General features: G+C 33.9%; 1 protein-coding gene across 1 annotated transcript in view; it reads right to left on the minus strand.

Annotated features, from left to right (window-relative positions):
* LOC145263160 (corticotropin-releasing factor receptor 2-like) overlaps window positions 1-17,500 on the minus strand; it is an 878,460-nt gene that overhangs the window by 33,536 nt on the left and 827,424 nt on the right. The window lies entirely within an intron of this gene.

The raw sequence follows: 17,500 nt of genomic DNA on the forward strand, positions 1-17,500 counted from the left end.
ATCCCGTATATATTGATTTTTATTTTTCTCGTCAGTGACGGCTTAGAAATTGCATGATTTAGCAATAAATTCCAATTGGACTATAAAAGCATCGATAGTTTCCGCAGGCTGTTGTCCGAGAGCTTGTAACTGATGTCTATTAAATATGAAGTTCATAGGTCTCATATAAGCAGCGTCTAATGCTCCCATAGTACTATCACAGTCATTAATGTCGTTTATTATTGCGTATATTAGCTGCAGATATAGAGTTGATTAGTGTAAAAAAGTTTTAGAGATACTCCAAATCTAACTGTCATTACTAATCATACTCAGATAATTTTCGAATGTCAGTTTCTAATACGTCTATCGCCTTTCTGATTGCGGAGTTTATAGTTCCACGTCAAATCTCTCCAATCGAAGTATTCTGTCCATTTCTTTCTTTTTTGACGAATAAAATTGCCGTGAATTAAATAGAAAGAAGTCAAGTCACAATTCCGTAGTAAAGATTCTATTCGCTAAAATTGGGAAGGATGTTAACACCATAACAGTATTTATCTCTCGTATGCAGTCTTCGAACATATTACAATCAATCATTGTCACGGTTGGCGTACTACAGCAGACACATTAGCCAACTACAATTACGCAAGTTACCAGACCGAAATACACAAAACTAAGATAAATAAGACCCAGAAAAAAGTAACTGTAGAATCTGTAGTTACAAAAACGAAACAGTCAACCACATCATAAGTGAAAAAAAGCGGGAAACTAGCGCAAAAGTAATATAAAAGCAAACAGGGAAATACTTCGCTGAAACTCATGCGAATGATTGCATTTTGAACATACAAACAAATGATACAGGTAGAAATTGGAGTCAGTATAGAGAGCGGGCAACATAGAGTGAAGCAAGTGATGAAACTAATGTGTACCAATGAAGGTAGGAAAAGAAAGAATAATTATGCACGGAAACGGAAATATTTTATTCCGTTACATTTAACCCAAACAGTAATATACACTCCTCTCTCTCTCTCTCTCTCTCTCTCTTTATAAAACTAATTGTCTTGTTGTATGTGTTTACCATAGAAAAAAGAAAGACTGAAGAATTTACATAAAAATTTAAAGTTTTTCTCATGTTAAATTTACGGGGAAGACAATGAATATGTTTATGAACATCTAAATGCACTTTGAGGAAGCAAGAGAGACAAAACTCCTTAAAATTTTAAATGTACATTTTTTATCAAATTTAAATCATATATTTTTATTTTTTCATTTAGAAAACAATGAAAATGGTCGCGAATTCTTAAATGCCTTTCTAACATAATAGAGCTATGGGGGCCGAACCTACTTTAAAACTTCAACTATATTCTATGTTGATGAAATTTATATCATATGTATAAACTATCCGAGAAAGACAATGGAAAAGATCATGAACTTCAATATGACCATCTATGTACCGATTATTAATATGACGTCACCTCTAAGTGACTCATTAGAACAGAACTCTCTTAAAACTTGAAATATGTAAAATATCCGATTTTAATGGAACTGAAACCATATGTATGAGACACAGTTCAATTGCTTTCACTTTTATTAGAAGGTGAAACAGTAGAAAGAGTGCAGAAAATACAAATAAACTAATATCGTTTTATGAGCATAGTAAAAAAAAATACAGAGTAATGATCGTCACTCAGTCCCCAGCAACATCGGGTTTTCTTGCTAGGAAATGATAGATTACAACATATTTTATTAAATTTGCCTGTGGAATTTCTCCGGTCCGTGCTCGTAGTAATAGTGTGCACATACATACATACATACATACATACATACATACATACATACATACATACATACAGATTCTTCCTTTGATTTTATAGATTATCAACTTCATTTTGATTTTTAACGCAATATTCTCCTTTCCGATTGATTGATTCTTCGACCTTATTACTGCAGAAATTTGGAATCGATAACAATCAATTATGGACGAGATGTCAACAAAAATCGAAGACATCTTTGTAATATATACAACTTAACGGTCCAAGAATAAATCGGCCGGAATGAGCAACGGCCCCTTCCGTTCCTCACATTTTCTTTCTCTCTCTGTTATTTCAATAGAAGGTGCTCGACTGAGGTCAAATGTCTGATTCATCATGTAAGACCTTCACAACAAAAAATCATCTTGCTACTCCAATAAAAAATAAACCTTTTCTGTCTTCCTGTGTGCCTAGCACCAGCCGAAATTACCCAGAGTTTCTTCGGAAAGGCTTCCCGTCTTTGGAACACATTACCATAGGAGTGATTCTCTGTATATTACAACATAGTAACATTCAAATCAAACGTCAATAGAGTCCCAGTATATTGCCACAATAGCTAGTGCGCTGACACATACATTGTTCCACTCTGTCTGATTTGAAAGCGACCTAAACGAAGGTGTAACATAGTCTAATTCAGAAAAAATATGTTTTATGATATCGAACTGGACCAAAAAACCGTTGAAGCAACCAAAATAGTTCGTTGTCTGAAAGATGAATGTGCAGTTGATCACAGTATGACTCGATACCTTTTGTTCAAATTGCAAGAGCCTCGACCATCAGGCAAGACATAAGACAGAAAGATAAATCAGGTTAGTAGCATTTGGAGATATCCCTCAAATAATTCAGAAAATACAATGCCAGATACAAATCTACAGACGGAAGGAAAAAATAAACCATCTCATGTATAGGGATGATCTTAAACTATTTGCAAAAAAAGTTGAACCTACTAAGGACAAACTGGATATATAACTAGGCTAATAGAATTTAGTTTGGAATGGAAAAAAGTAAACTACTTGAGACGAAAAAACCGAAAACAACAGAAAGCATAGAATTGCCAATCGATACGCGATGAAGGGAAAACGTAATGCATATAAACACCACCAAATCAACTAATATCAAACAGATCATTAAGCGGGAATACCTAAAAAGATCAGACAACTACTTTAAAATAAATCATAGAGTAAAAATCTAATAAAATGAATCCATGAACAGTATCCCTAACGAAATACTGCGGACCTTTCATAAACTAGACAAGAGAAGAACTACAGTACCTATGTAAAAAGTAGGAAACTAATGACCATGAATAATGAACTGCATCGGAAAGGTCATGTTGAACGGCTATATATAAAAAAGATAAAGTTAGATATTGTGAGGACTTGTTTGAAATTTTATTTTGTTGACACGTCGTACGTTGACTTGCATATATTTACGTTGTTCAGCTTGTTTTTTTTTTGTTTTTTTACATAGGTATCACCACTTATCAAGACCAAGATGCTACTTGAGGATAAGGGTTAAAGAGTGTAGAGTAGTCAAAAGGACAATATAGTAATCGTTAGTAAATAGAAATTCGGTAAATTTGTTAACAAGTGGAACGGCTCAAGAACTTTACGTTAGACTTGAAGACAACCATATTGTAGTCAACTGGAAAGCAGGAAAACGGAAGACAATTCCACAGGCGTGCAGTTCTAAGAAAGAAGCTTTGTTCATAGAATCTACGTTTAGGTTTAGGCAGAAGAGTGGGGGGTGGAAATTATTAATAGTGTTTTCAGCAAGTTTCTTGTGAAAGTTTGGCGAGGAGGGACAATAGACTGAAGCTCAGTCGAACACTTTTCATGAAAATAACGATACAGCAGAGACAAACTCACAACATCTCTTCTGTGAGATAGAGGTTGCAGGGAAGCGAAAAGGACATCTCCTACGAGGCTACGAAGTCTATTTTGAACTCTATCAAGGCAGGACAAGTCCTTTCTAGCAGCTCCTGCTCAGATGTGGCAACAGTATTCCATCCTTGGACGTACCTGGCTCTTATATAGATAGAGAATTGCATCAGCAGTGAGATATCTACTGGATCGATAGAAGGATCCCACCATTTTTCCAGCGGCCTTAGCAACAGATTTGATGTACGAGTTCCATTTAAGATCAGGAGTAAAGATCAAGCCCAGAAGCTTGTCAAAACATGAGGCCTCCCCAAGACGCGAGCCATTCATTTCAATTGAAGCCAGGTAGGAGTCAGAACGTTGATGATGTAAAGAGAGAAGCTTTGTTTTAGATGCATTAAAAGTAATCGGCCACTCCTTTCCTCATTGTACCACGTGCTCAAGATCAGAGAAGAGAGAATCGGAGAGAAATTAGTCTTGTACTGTCTTAGATGTGCTACCATAAATGGTAGTGTCATCAGCAAAAATGTCTACAAATGATGTAAGGATGTGATTTGGAAGATCATTAATGTAGATCAGGAAAGAGTTGGGCCAAGGATGGACACCTGAAGGTTGTTTCTTCTTTTTTCTAGGAGTTGTAATAATGGCATGAAAATAATAACTTCTGGAGTTTAGTCTGCCTTTTTCTTTTCGGCATTTTTTGGTAATGTTCATCTAAATGAGTTGCAGCTTTCCAAACTTCCGTAGAGATTGTGGACATCGTAAAAAGACTCCTCGCCACTTTGACGTCGTATACTCCAGAAAATAGATTCGATCTCACTTCACTACTTCATATTTCCTCTTATGACGTCATATCTTACAACGTAGTCATAACTTTAGTATATTAATTTCTAATAGATTTTCACTTTTGTAACCGTATGCTTACTCTAGCCTAATATGGAAAACTACCGTCTTTTAACATTAATTTTATACACCTCCTTCCAACTTTGCTACATTAATCATAATGAACATAATCACCCATTAGCTCTTTCTAATGACTTTACTGTTTGAGTCTATTTTATGTGGTCACGCCAGTAGAGGGCGTCGTTGATCGTGGCCAGTTGTGCAATAAGTCGAATTGAATTTATCACACTTTCTTGATAGGCTTGATTGCAGATATCGAATAATGAGATTGTCGCGAGTTACTAACGCATTCTACGCAGTGACTCAGTGCCAAGTAAAATTGCGTAAACAACAATAAACAGAAATTTACATTTACTTACGCTGACTCCCGACGACAAATGACAAAGGTCGGATTTTACTGTTTTCATTTTATTTACTTATTCGTATGGCTACCAAACGTTGTCTAGGAGTAGAAACAACAAATCAGAAGAGTTAAAAAGTGTGTGTAATATCTTCCATTTTAAGCCTCTCTCTCTATTTATCTCTATCATTTTCCCTATCTCCTCCTCCTCCTCCTCCTCCTCCTCCTCATTCACCCCCCCCTCTTCATGTTCGCTTACCCAACTCTTCTTTTTTTTTTTTTATTCCTCTCCGTCGTCTTTCCCTCCTCATTCACCTTTTTGTGATAATAATTTAAAAAAAATAATAAAAATATTAGAAATTCGTTCCAGCTTTCAGTTTTAATGTTATTGCTCCTGGACAAGTTTTCTACCTTCCCCGCGCTTTTTCTAAAGGCTGAATAATCCCGAAAAATTATGGTTCCTCAAGAAGAACTAGAGAAAGGGGCCAGTCAATGTGACAAGATACGGCATCTCTCCTCGTCTAGACGAAATAGAACGCGTGGATTCAATTCTCAAGTGCGTCGGCGGACTCAACCTGTTGTGTGTTTCTGTATGCATAACTCATTCATTTTTTGTGTTGATGAAACTTGATTAACAATGATTTAAATTTTGAAGAAGAAGATTCTCCTTTTTAGTCAAAACTTGGTGACCCTTTCATTCACTCCTAAATAAGGCCAGTAGGATGGATACAAACGTAGCAATCTCATCACACAAATAGCGATATGACACTCTCTCTTCTGTCAACTCTATGTACCAACTCTATGTACCAAATCTATGTACCAACTCTATGTACCAAATCTATATACCCTCTCCCCTGCCAACTCACTCGAATCAATTGCAATCATAAAATGATGATGTCATCTACTGTGCAAGAGGACAAACAATGATATAATTTCATAGTAGTCTCAACTTTTGGATGCTTTTAGTTGGATTGTTTATCTTGATCATCAGGTCAATTACTTCGACCTTAGACATTCAAGCTTACCTTATCACTTCCGTCGTTTCTAACAGCCAAGCTTTTTGCAGAATTAGAAAAGAAATTGTTTCCTCAATTTGTTTAAACCATTTATGGTGATTTTTCTTACGATTTCAAACGTTCAAATTACAATGTGAATAAGCTTGACGTTTTTTACATTTCCATAGTCTAATTCCCATTTTTAACTTGATATTTATTTTTTAATGTTCTTTCTTTTGCATCTGATTGTTAGATTTTTAGCTACCGGAAAACACCGGAAATATCGAAGATTATTATGAATTCATGATAATCAATGATTATTATTGATTCAGAAATTGTATTTCGTAAATGATATTTTAAGAATGTTGAAATCTTGGTTGTTATTGTTATTGGAGTCGAAGTCATGGTTATTGTTTATAGTTAGAGTTGAGGTTAACAAACAATTCTCTAAGGAATTCGAAAATCTATGGAATAAGTCAGCTAGCAACAACGTGAATCAATATCCACATAATTGATGAGTAATATAATGTAATATAGAGTTAAGTTTTGGGGGGAGTTGAGATCGAAAGATCGAAGGGAGAGAGGATCGCTTTTAGACGCTGGAAGCGGCGCCAAAGGAAATCTATATGACGTAGTACGTGGAATTTGTGGTTCTTAAAAAGTATTCCAACCGTGAATAATAAATGTATGTTTGTCTTTTATGCCCAGGTACGTAATTTTATCTTGTCATCGCTAACACTAAGAACATTATCCTCCTCTTGTATATGTGCTCCCTATCATAAACACCCGCTCTTAAGTAAATAATATAATGACACAAACAGCCTTCATCCAACATATACGCGCATATTGGTCCTATACGATATCTTAGTCTTCCCTTCTATGCTTCTCCTGCCACGTAACATCTAGTTTCTCTTCTGCGATCCCCATATAATATATATAACTGTTTAGTGCCGTTTCAAAAGTCTTTTATATTACACTAGCGGGGGTGCCCGGCGTTGCCCGGTTGTTTGGAGTGTGTGTGTGTGTTTGGATAGGGGTAGCTCAAAACAAAATGAAAACTAAATAAGAAGCAAAGTAATAACCCTGTTTAAATATAAAAAAAAACTTGTTAAAAACAATCGGAAAAACAAAAAAACAAACAAACAAAAAACAGCGAAAAAAGTCTTGGGAGGGAGGTAGGCGCGAACTCCAAGCCTTGAGGTTAATTGTCTGATGACTTAGCATGACGCCACGAAGGTAGGATCTTGAGAAAGTAAACATTTAAAAATGCAGGTGGTTGAATTTCAACGTATGGTTTTCTAGGTCAAATATCACGCCATAGCAGTAGCAGTAGCACAGAAAATGAATTCACAGCGTAAATTTAGTAAGATAAAAGTCGCTGAAATTTAAGATATTTTCGACGTCGTTTCGTAAATCGTAGATATTATAATCTAAGGAGTATATAAAAAGCTCTAAGACATAGTAATCCACCGGAGAACTTGCTCTAAAAATGCTTTTGCCAGACATACAGAAAAAATGCACACACACACACACATACACACTCACACACTAACACACATTTAACCTTTTATATATATAGATATACCCGTTTTGATACCCCACTATGCAATACTGATATCGAAAGGGCCTGCTTTGTCAATAAATGAGCAAATTATTTTGTTTTTGTTTAGAAAAATTATGTCATGTTTGAAATGTTCAAGGACCTTATCCGTTTGTATGCGCATGTCACAAAGAAGTTTTACATTGTCATTTTCTTTTGTAGTTTATGCTCATGCCACTTTCTATTGTGGTCAAATTCATAGATTTAGCATATATTCTAGTGCAAATCTGTCGTGTCTCCATTTCTTCTTTTATTATTATTATTATATTTCCACTGACCAGAAGTTCTCACATCCTCAGAGATGACTCACTGACAACAACCGATGGTGTTCCTGATGTCTGGATGACAACAAATCTCCCCAGATTTCCAATACGCTACACCTCTACAGCAACAGTCGCTTGTCATTTATTTCTTACTGGCAGCAACAAATAGAGGTTTGATTAGTGCTCTTAATTATCGATCTTTCCAGCCTCCATGACACTTCACAACTATTTTATATGGTATCAACCGAGACTGATGCTTTTGTTTTAAAATTATATATTTATTTTATTTTTTTTATTCTTCACCTATTCATTCATTTATTAATTTTATTATTTATTTATTTTTATTCATGTATATATATTTATATATAAGATATCTTGCAATTTTAGTTCACTACTACTACTACTACTACTACTACTACTACTGGATCTATGTATCCGGCATTACCAGGACAGAGACATATTTCCAAACGGAGGCTATAGAAAAATATAGCCAGGTTAGTTTTTTTTATGGAAATTGTTTTAGACGGTGCATTAATGTGAAGAGCTTAAAAAATAATGCCAAAAAAACAAAATTAAAAAACAACAACGATAAGTGGTAGATGGATAAATTCCGACACAAAAACAGCAATTCTTCATCCTTTGTCGCCCATGGAATGTGAGGACTAAACAACAAAACACAAAATAAGGGAAGCAAGAATTACGAAGCGAAATAAACAAATAATCTGCTTTTCAACTTTCGATGGTTGAGATTTTAAAATATTCCTTTCAATTTACGTTTATTTTATTTTTTTATTTGAATAAGTAGTCGATCAATAGCAAATGAAAACAATTCAATGAGTATTCATTTGATGAGTAACACACACACACACACACACACACACACACACACACACACACACACACACACACACACACGGGATCTTGTCTGGACATTTTATTAAAATAAAGATGAAGGTGTTATTCGTTGATATAGACTAACACGAGCTGATTAGTAATGCAATGAGTCGGACCGATTTTATCTTTCTGGTTGTTTTCTTACAAATATTGAAGACTGAGATCTGCTTTGATTGACGAATTCACGTTTTACTCAGTGACCTGAAAGAAATTAGAGTTACGTAAACAACACGAAAGAGAAACTAACATTTATGTATATTGAAAACGATGGTCAATCTCCATCTCTATAAAGTTAAGTATGTGTATATGTTTATATATTTGCATCTACAAGATTCAATCTTAAACTAATTAACCGGTCATTATGAATTTAGGAACACAGCTGCAAACATAAGGGATCGTAATGTTGGCTCTATGTAATTATTCTGAGAACTGAAGAAAAAAGGGACGAAAACACTTCGTAAAAAGTCAACATTTTGATCAAAATTAGAATAAGTATTCTAGACAGAAGGTTTGATATTATTATATCTTTATTTTAAGTGGACATGAAATGGTGCAAAACTGCTTAGTTTAGGAAATTAATTTTACTCGTCCTGGGACGGGCATTTTTCTTGCTCTATAAACATAACATAAAAACAGATCCATTTTTAAGATACGTCCATTCGATTTGCGCATTTAGCGATGAAAATGAGATTTTATACGAAATAGTCGTGTGATAGAGGGACAGACAAAGCCTCTTATTTCGATGATTAGACGCATCTATATAAGCTTTTCCAAATTAAGACGTGACTTACTAAAAACAATGATAGTTTATAATTTAATCGGCTGACACATATAGTTGCTTCTACGTTCATTATGTAAATTCTAACTCAAAGTGAAGCGTAACAGACGGAAGACAATTCTATATTACACTTAAGCGTGACACACTAACGTAATACTATTTCAAACATAAACATGAACGAACAACACAAAAGTGTCCAATCGACGGAATACTATTTACAACTTAAGCCTGTTAGACTAGCGTGATACTATTTTGAAAATAAACCTGACAGACCGACTATAATGCAATTTCAAATTTATGAGTGACAGATCAACCGTCTGGCATATAAATAAAGCTTGTAGAGACACAAGATGCATATATATATATATATATATATATATATATATATATATATATATATATATATATATATACAGAATGTCCGAAAATGTTCTGACATATTTATTGGTCTAAAAAATTAAATGACAATTAAATAGAGAAAATATATATTTTTTAATTTTTAAATGTAAATAGAATGCCATTGTATTTTACACAGTCTTAAATATTTGTTGGAGTGGCACCCCTACAAATTCTGACTGTATTATTCCTGACGTCACTTCCGGTAACCAGTTTTTGCTATCGAGTAGTCTGGAGCTGAGACTAAGTGGGAATGGGTCGTTAACTTACTTTGTCCTCCCAGTTGAGCGAGTTCTTACTGAACCAATACACGTTACTGTATTTTCTGTCAATATATATTTCATTTCACTGTTTCTTATTTCAACATATAAACCACAACAATATTAAATCGGCCAAATGTTTCCCATCATTGCTAACACATGATTTATAAAAATTCAGGAAATTTTTCAATAACTCGATGGATCATTTCGGGTGGAATATCAGCAATTTCAGAACGAATAGCTCGTTTTAATTCTTCAAGAGATTGAGGGCGGTGACTGAATATTCTGACTTCAAATATTACCACAAGAAAAATCGCAGGGGTTTAGGTCAGGCGATCTTGCGGACTAATCAATATGACCACACAAAGAAATGCAAATAATTCGGGAACATCTCATTTAGAATTCCTATTACATTATTTCTATACTCAAGTTCGTTCAGTTTGGCTCTTAGAAAATTGCTTAGCATGATTCAATATCGCTCAGAAGTAATTGTCTCTGTACCATTGTGATCTTCGTACGGGCCTCAAATATGAAATATGTGTTAAAAAATACAGATATAAATGAATTTTGATCTAATAAAAATAAAATTGCATTCTACGTATTTAAAAATAAAAAAAACATTTTCTTTATTTAATTGTTATTTATTTTTGGCATACAAATGTGTCAGATCGTTTTGAGACACCCTATATATATATATATATATATATATATATATATATATATATATATATATATATATATATATATATTCATTTTTATATTTACAGACACTAGTGTTTCATGTTTATAAAAATCATCGGTTTAGGAAATCGGTAATTACTGCTGGTCAGGAGATCTAAACTCAGTCAACATTGGCCTTTTCTCTGGAGCACTAAAATAAGCATTTAAATGGAAAATATTCTTATGACGTAATGTTAGGGAGCTGTCATAATCAGCAGTTAGAGTATTCAACAATAAGAAGTTGGAATGACGCGTATTTTCTACTCGACCACCTTTTCTCAATTAACTACATAGAGTACAACTTCAATTTTTAAAGGGGCTTTGCAACTATAATATTTTTAATGGATAATAATCGTTTCTACCTACGTGTTTTATGCTTATGCAATCATCAGAGTAAGAAATGAGAAAAAAAGGGAAAACGAAAATTAGTTTGAGCTTTCGTGCGCACAAATTGCAAACCAATATTTTTGTTGCTATTATTATTTAACAATATGTGACATATTTCAAACGCACATTATGGGATTTCACTGTCAATGTAGCCATGATCAAAACTGTTTTATTATGCGATGAGGTGTTTCCTTCCGCAAGTTTTGTGGGCAGTTTCTATCAGCAATTCATTTTTGACAATCCACCATATTTGTTTTTCTTTGCCAGGTGCGTGTCTTCATTCAACGATTATTTTATTTTTGACAATCAATCATGCTATAATGCTTTTCAAATGCACATATTTCTGTTAAATAACATTTCTGTACATCTGACTTCAATATTTAGAAATCTATATCTCTCTCTCTCTCTCTCACACACACACACACACACACACACACACACACACACACACACACACACACACACACACATATATATATATATATATAGAGAGAGAGATAGAGTTTATATACGCCGGTAACTCTGGTAATATATATAAGCGGGTAACCTACTACCACAGGGAGATGAACGCCTCTGCCTTGCATAGTTTCAGGTCACCCTTGAGTAAGGTGTAGTACCTGTTAGCCTCCCTCTCAAGTTCTGGAGGGTTACTATATTGTGAGAACTAGGGATATATAAATACATATGCATGTATGCTTGCTTATGTGTATGTGTGTGTGTATGTCCAGCTGCCGGAGAGGTAAAACTCCGTGATAATAAAACATGCACACTATGCCACTGCTCAGTCATCTCACTATTTCAGTTTGTCACTGTGCAACCAGTGGTAGGGTGCGAGAGGGTACAATATGTGTACCACAAGCATGTTGTATCGCGATCGTTAAGTGCAGATATCTTTCGAAGAAGAAGAAGAAAAAAAATCCTATGGCGATAGGTGAGTGGCGGCGTGCACAGGCTTAGCGGGCTGGAAGTGCATAGCTGCAAATAGGCGGCCAGTGATTTATCTAACAACTTCGATTAAATCGCTTACAGGGTGGAAGCAACTTCGGTGGATGATCTGACGGCTGAGCAGCCTTTTCTAGGGATACACTGCTCACCCATGAATTTTGGAAGGGTCTAGAAAAGGTGACCTATAAATTGTCTACCCTTTTATTATCTGGTCGGCTTCCTGCGGTCGGCGGCTGCTCTATATTTGCAGGAGAAACAGAATAAAGTTGAAGAAAAATAATAAACAAGGAAAGTCAAAATTTTATCAGGAGAGGAATAATATGTGTACATAATTATAATAATAATAAAAAAATTTAAAAATAAAAAAAATAAATAAATAAAAGTAAAAAAAAATATATTTTCAAAAATACATGAAAATAATTGAGTAATCAACAATAAAGCACGGGAAAGATGGTCTTCTTCTGTCAAAAAGTGACAATCACCATATATATATATATATATATATATATATATATATATATATATATATATATATATATATATATAGATAGATAGATAGATAGATAGATATTATTTTTTGACTGCGTGAGGTGTCTTCGTCTCTATTCTTTTTCCTACAAGTCCTTTCTCACAGAAGAGACGTTGTTAATCTTTATCTATAGGGTAGACCGATAAAGTTGTCGCTCTAAAGAAAAACACTACAAAGTTTATTTTAAAACTTTTATTGAAAAAACAAAACAAACAATACAGATAACTTGATTATGTAGTAGAGTATCTATCTATTCAATGTAGCCGCCTTTAGCCTCAATCATCACCTAGACACATGTCCGTAACTGGAAGCATGCTTTTTCCTCAAGTACCGGCGGGAGCTCCGCGAATACTTGGCGGATGGCGGCGATCAGGTTAGCTTTGGTGTTGCGAGAGGTCATGTTGGTGATGTTCTCGACGTATGACCAAACTAAGAAGTCCAGCGTGTTTAGGTCGGGGAAGGAGGGGGGCAGTGAGAGTCGTAGCACTCTTTCTGAAACCAAGCCTGGCCTTTTTTGGACTTGTGAGCCGACGCCGAGTTCTGCTGCCACACCCAGGGTTTTCCAGCAGCTATATGATTGCACACATTTAGATACACACCTTGGTGTTGAATTTCAAGCCGACTTTGAAGATGTGAGGTGGCATGATGTAGTCCTCACCCGATACCACACCAAAGACCATAACCATAGACAGAAAATTCGTTGAGCTTTGCATTTAAACGTTGAACCGCCCGGATTTGCATTTTGAGGGTGCTGATGTCATAACTTGAATCGGTAGAGAGCTTCAGTTGTACAGCGGCACATCTATGATCTCGGTCGTTGAACATTGTGTCACTTTTAAACATGATAGAAGACTCCTCTCGCTCTTGGGGTTTGTACACAACTGGCCAACTAGTAGATGGTCCGCAACAACATAAAAGAAAACCGGTTGTCATCAAACGGGAATGGAACCTGGACTGAAAAGCTAGGTGTTCCAGGTTATGAATCTAGTTTGTTCCATAGATACATCTTTATCAGACCTAGAACTGACCTTGTATCTTACTTCCCGAAGAGGAAGTAAATAAATACTCTATTACCATTTCCATGGAAGTTGCTCTACTGTAAGATATTTACAACCAGAATTCTTTGGCTGCCACATAGAAAAATACTTTATTTTCTCCCTCCATGTGTGTAGCGTCAGCCGAAATCTCTATGGACAGACTTTCTTTGCAAGAGATTCTTATTCCTAGAACACATCACCGCGAGGCTGCTTCCCTGCTGATTACAACTTGGTTCACTTCAAATCGATTGTCAACAAATTCTTGCCAAAAACTGCCCCATAAATACTAATCAATTCATAAAATTAACTTATGCTAGTACTTCCATAGTGTTCCTCATGTTTCGATTGACAATCATTTCTGTCTCATTAACCCTTGTTCACGAGTGTCTCTTGGCCTATATAAGTGGTAACTGTATACTGGGGAATTTTCCGTGTTTTTTAGTTTTATTTACTGAGAGATGGGATGGCGAAGTCGATATTACAATTAAAGTTCTGAATTTTTTTTTAGATGAAGACTGATTGTTTATATTACTTGTATTGATCGGACTATTGTTCTCATCTTGAGTGTTATTTGTTCTCATCTTGAGTTTTATTTGTTTTCATCTTGAGTGTTATTTGTTCTCATCTTGAGTGTTATTTGTTCTCATCTTGAGTTTTATTTGTTCTCATCTTGAGTGTTATTTGTTCTCATCTTGAGTTTTATTTGTTTTCATCTTGAGTGTTATTTGTTTTCATCTTGAGTGTTATTTGTTCTCATCTTGAGTGTTATTTGTTCTCATCTTGAGTTTTATTTGTTTTCATCTTGAGTGTTATTTGTTCTCATCTTGAGTTTTATTTGTTCTCATCTTGAGTTTTATTTGTTCTCATCTTGAGTGTTATTTGTTTTCATCTTGAGTGTTATTTGTTCTCATCTTGAGTTTTATTTGTTCTCATCTTGAGTGTTATTTGTTCTCATCTTGAGTTTTATTTGTTCTCATCTTGAGTTTTATTTGTTCTCATCTTGAGTGTTATTTGTTTTCATCTTGAGTTTTATTTGTTCTCATCTTGAGTTTTATTTGTTTTCATCTTGAGTGTTATTTGTTTTCATCTTGAGTTTTATTTGTTTTCATCTTGAGTGTTATTTGTTCTCATCTTGAGTTTTATTTGTTCTCATCTTGAGTGTTATTTGTTCTCATCTTGAGTTTTATTTGTTCTCATCTTGAGTTTTATTTGTTCTCATCTTGAGTGTTATTTGTTCTCATCTTGAGTGTTATTTGTTCTCATCTTGAGTTTTATTTGTTCTCATCTTGAGTTTTATTTGTTCTCATCTTGAGTTTTATTTGTTCTCATCTTGAGTGTTATTTGTTCTCATCTTGAGTGTTATTTGTTCTCATCTTGAGTTTTATTTGTTCTCATCTTGAGTTTTATTTGTTCTAATCTTGAGTTTTATTTGTTCTCATCTTGAGTGTTATTTGTTTTCATCTTGAGTTTTATTTGTTTTCATCTTGAGTTTTATTTGTTTTCATCTTGAGTGTTATTTGTTTTCATCTTGAGTTTTATTTGTTTTCATCTTGAGTGTTATTTGTTCTCATCTTGAGTTTTATTTGTTCTCATCTTGAGTGTTATTTGTTCTCATCTTGAGTTTTATTTGTTCTCATCTTGAGTGTTATTTGTTCTCATCTTGAGTGTTATTTGTTCTCATCTTGAGTGTTATTTGTTCTCATCTTGAGTTTTATTTGTTTTCATCTTGAGTGTTATTTGTTCTCATCTTGAGTTTTATTTGTTCTCATCTTGAGTTTTATTTGTTCTCATCTTGAGTGTTATTTGTTCTCATCTTGAGTGTTATTTGTTCTCATCTTGAGTGTTATTTGTTCTCATCTGGAGTTTTATTTGTTCTCATCTTGAGTTTTATTTGTTCTCATCTTGAGTGTTATTTGTTCTCATCTTGAGTGTTATTTGTTTTCATCTTGAGTTTTATTTGTTCTCATCTTGAGTTTTATTTGTTTTCATCTTGAGTGTTATTTGTTTTCATCTTGAGTGTTATTTGTTTTCATCTTGAGTGTTATTTGTTCTCATCTTGAGTTTTATTTGTTCTCATCTTGAGTTTTATTTGTTTTCATCTTGAGTGTTATTTGTTCTCATCTTGAGTGTTATTTGTTCTCATCTTGAGTGTTATTTGTTTTCATCTTGAGTTTTATTTGTTCTCATCTTGAGTTTTATTTGTTTTCATCTTGAGTGTTATTTGTTTTCATCTTGAGTTTTATTTGTTCTCATCTTGAGTTTTATTTGTTCTCATCTTGAGTTTTATTTGTTCTCATCTTGAGTTTTATTTGTTCTCATCTTGAGTTTTATTTGTTCTCATCTTGAGTGTTATTTGTTCTCATCTTGAGTGTTATTTGTTTTCATCTTGAGTGTTATTTGTTCTCATCTTGAGTTTTATTTGTTCTCATCTTGAGTTTTATTTGTTTTCATCTTGAGTGTTATTTGTTTTCATCTTGAGTGTTATTTGTTTTCATCTTGAGTGTTATTTGTTCTCATCTTGAGTTTTATTTGTTCTCATCTTGAGTTTTATTTGTTCTCATCTTGAGTTTTATTTGTTCTCATCTTGAGTGTTATTTGTTCTCATCTTGAGTGTTATTTGTTCTCATCTTGAGTGTTATTTGTTCTCATCTTGAGTTTTATTTGTTCTCATCTTGAGTTTTATTTGTTCTCATCTTGAGTGTTATTTGTTCTCATCTTGAGTGTTATTTGTTTTCATCTTGAGTTTTATTTGTTCTCATCTTGAGTTTTATTTGTTTTCATCTTGAGTGTTATTTGTTTTCATCTTGAGTGTTATTTGTTTTCATCTTGAGTGTTATTTGTTCTCATCTTGAGTTTTATTTGTTCTCATCTTGAGTGTTATTTGTTCTCATCTTGAGTGTTATTTGTTCTCATCTTGAGTTTTATTTGTTTTCATCTTGAGTGTTATTTGTTTTCATCTTGAGTGTTATTTGTTCTCATCTTGAGTGTTATTTGTTCTCATCTTGAGTGTTATTTGTTCTCATCTTGAGTTTTATTTGTTCTCATCTTGAGTGTTATTTGTTCTCATCTTGAGTTTTATTTGTTCTCATCTTGAGTTTTATTTGTTTTCATCTTGAGTTTTATTTGTTCTCATCTTGAGTTTTATTTGTTCTCATCTTGAGTTTTATTTGTTTTCATCTTGAGTGTTATTTGTTTTCATCTTGAGTGTTATTTGTTTTCATCTTGAGTGTTATTTGTTTTCATCTTGAGTGTTATTTGTTCTCATCTTGAGTGTTATTTGTTCTCATCTTGAGTGTTATTTGTTCTCATCTTGAGTTTTATTTGTTTTCATCTTGAGTGTTATTTGTTTTCATCTTGAGTGTTATTTGTTCTCATCTTGAGTGTTATTTGTTCTCATCTTGAGTGTTATTTGTTCTCATCTTGAGTTTTATTTGTTCTCATCTTGAGTTTTATTTGTTCTCATCTTGAGTGTTATTTGTTCTCATCTCATTGTGCAACGTTTCAGTGGAATTTTCTTCCACCGTCTTCAGGCATGTCGGTTGTTGTTTGGAAAAGAAAGGAGAAAAATTACTGGCTTCGTAGATATTTTCGTATTTCTGTGACGCAATTTCCACTTTTTGGTCATAAAAATCCACAGGATATCGAGTTTTATTAAAATTGTTTTCCCTTTGTAAACCAATTTTTTTCACAGATTCGAAACGATAACTAAAAAGTGGAGACTGACTCACAGAAATACGAAAATATCTACAGAGCCAGATATTACGATGTTCATTTGAGTACGAGGAAACT

The sequence above is a fragment of the Euprymna scolopes genome, chromosome 38 (genome assembly GCF_053919585.1).
Source record: "Euprymna scolopes isolate OS-2025 chromosome 38, ASM5391958v1, whole genome shotgun sequence".
Classification (NCBI taxonomy): domain Eukaryota; kingdom Metazoa; phylum Mollusca; class Cephalopoda; order Sepiida; family Sepiolidae; genus Euprymna; species Euprymna scolopes.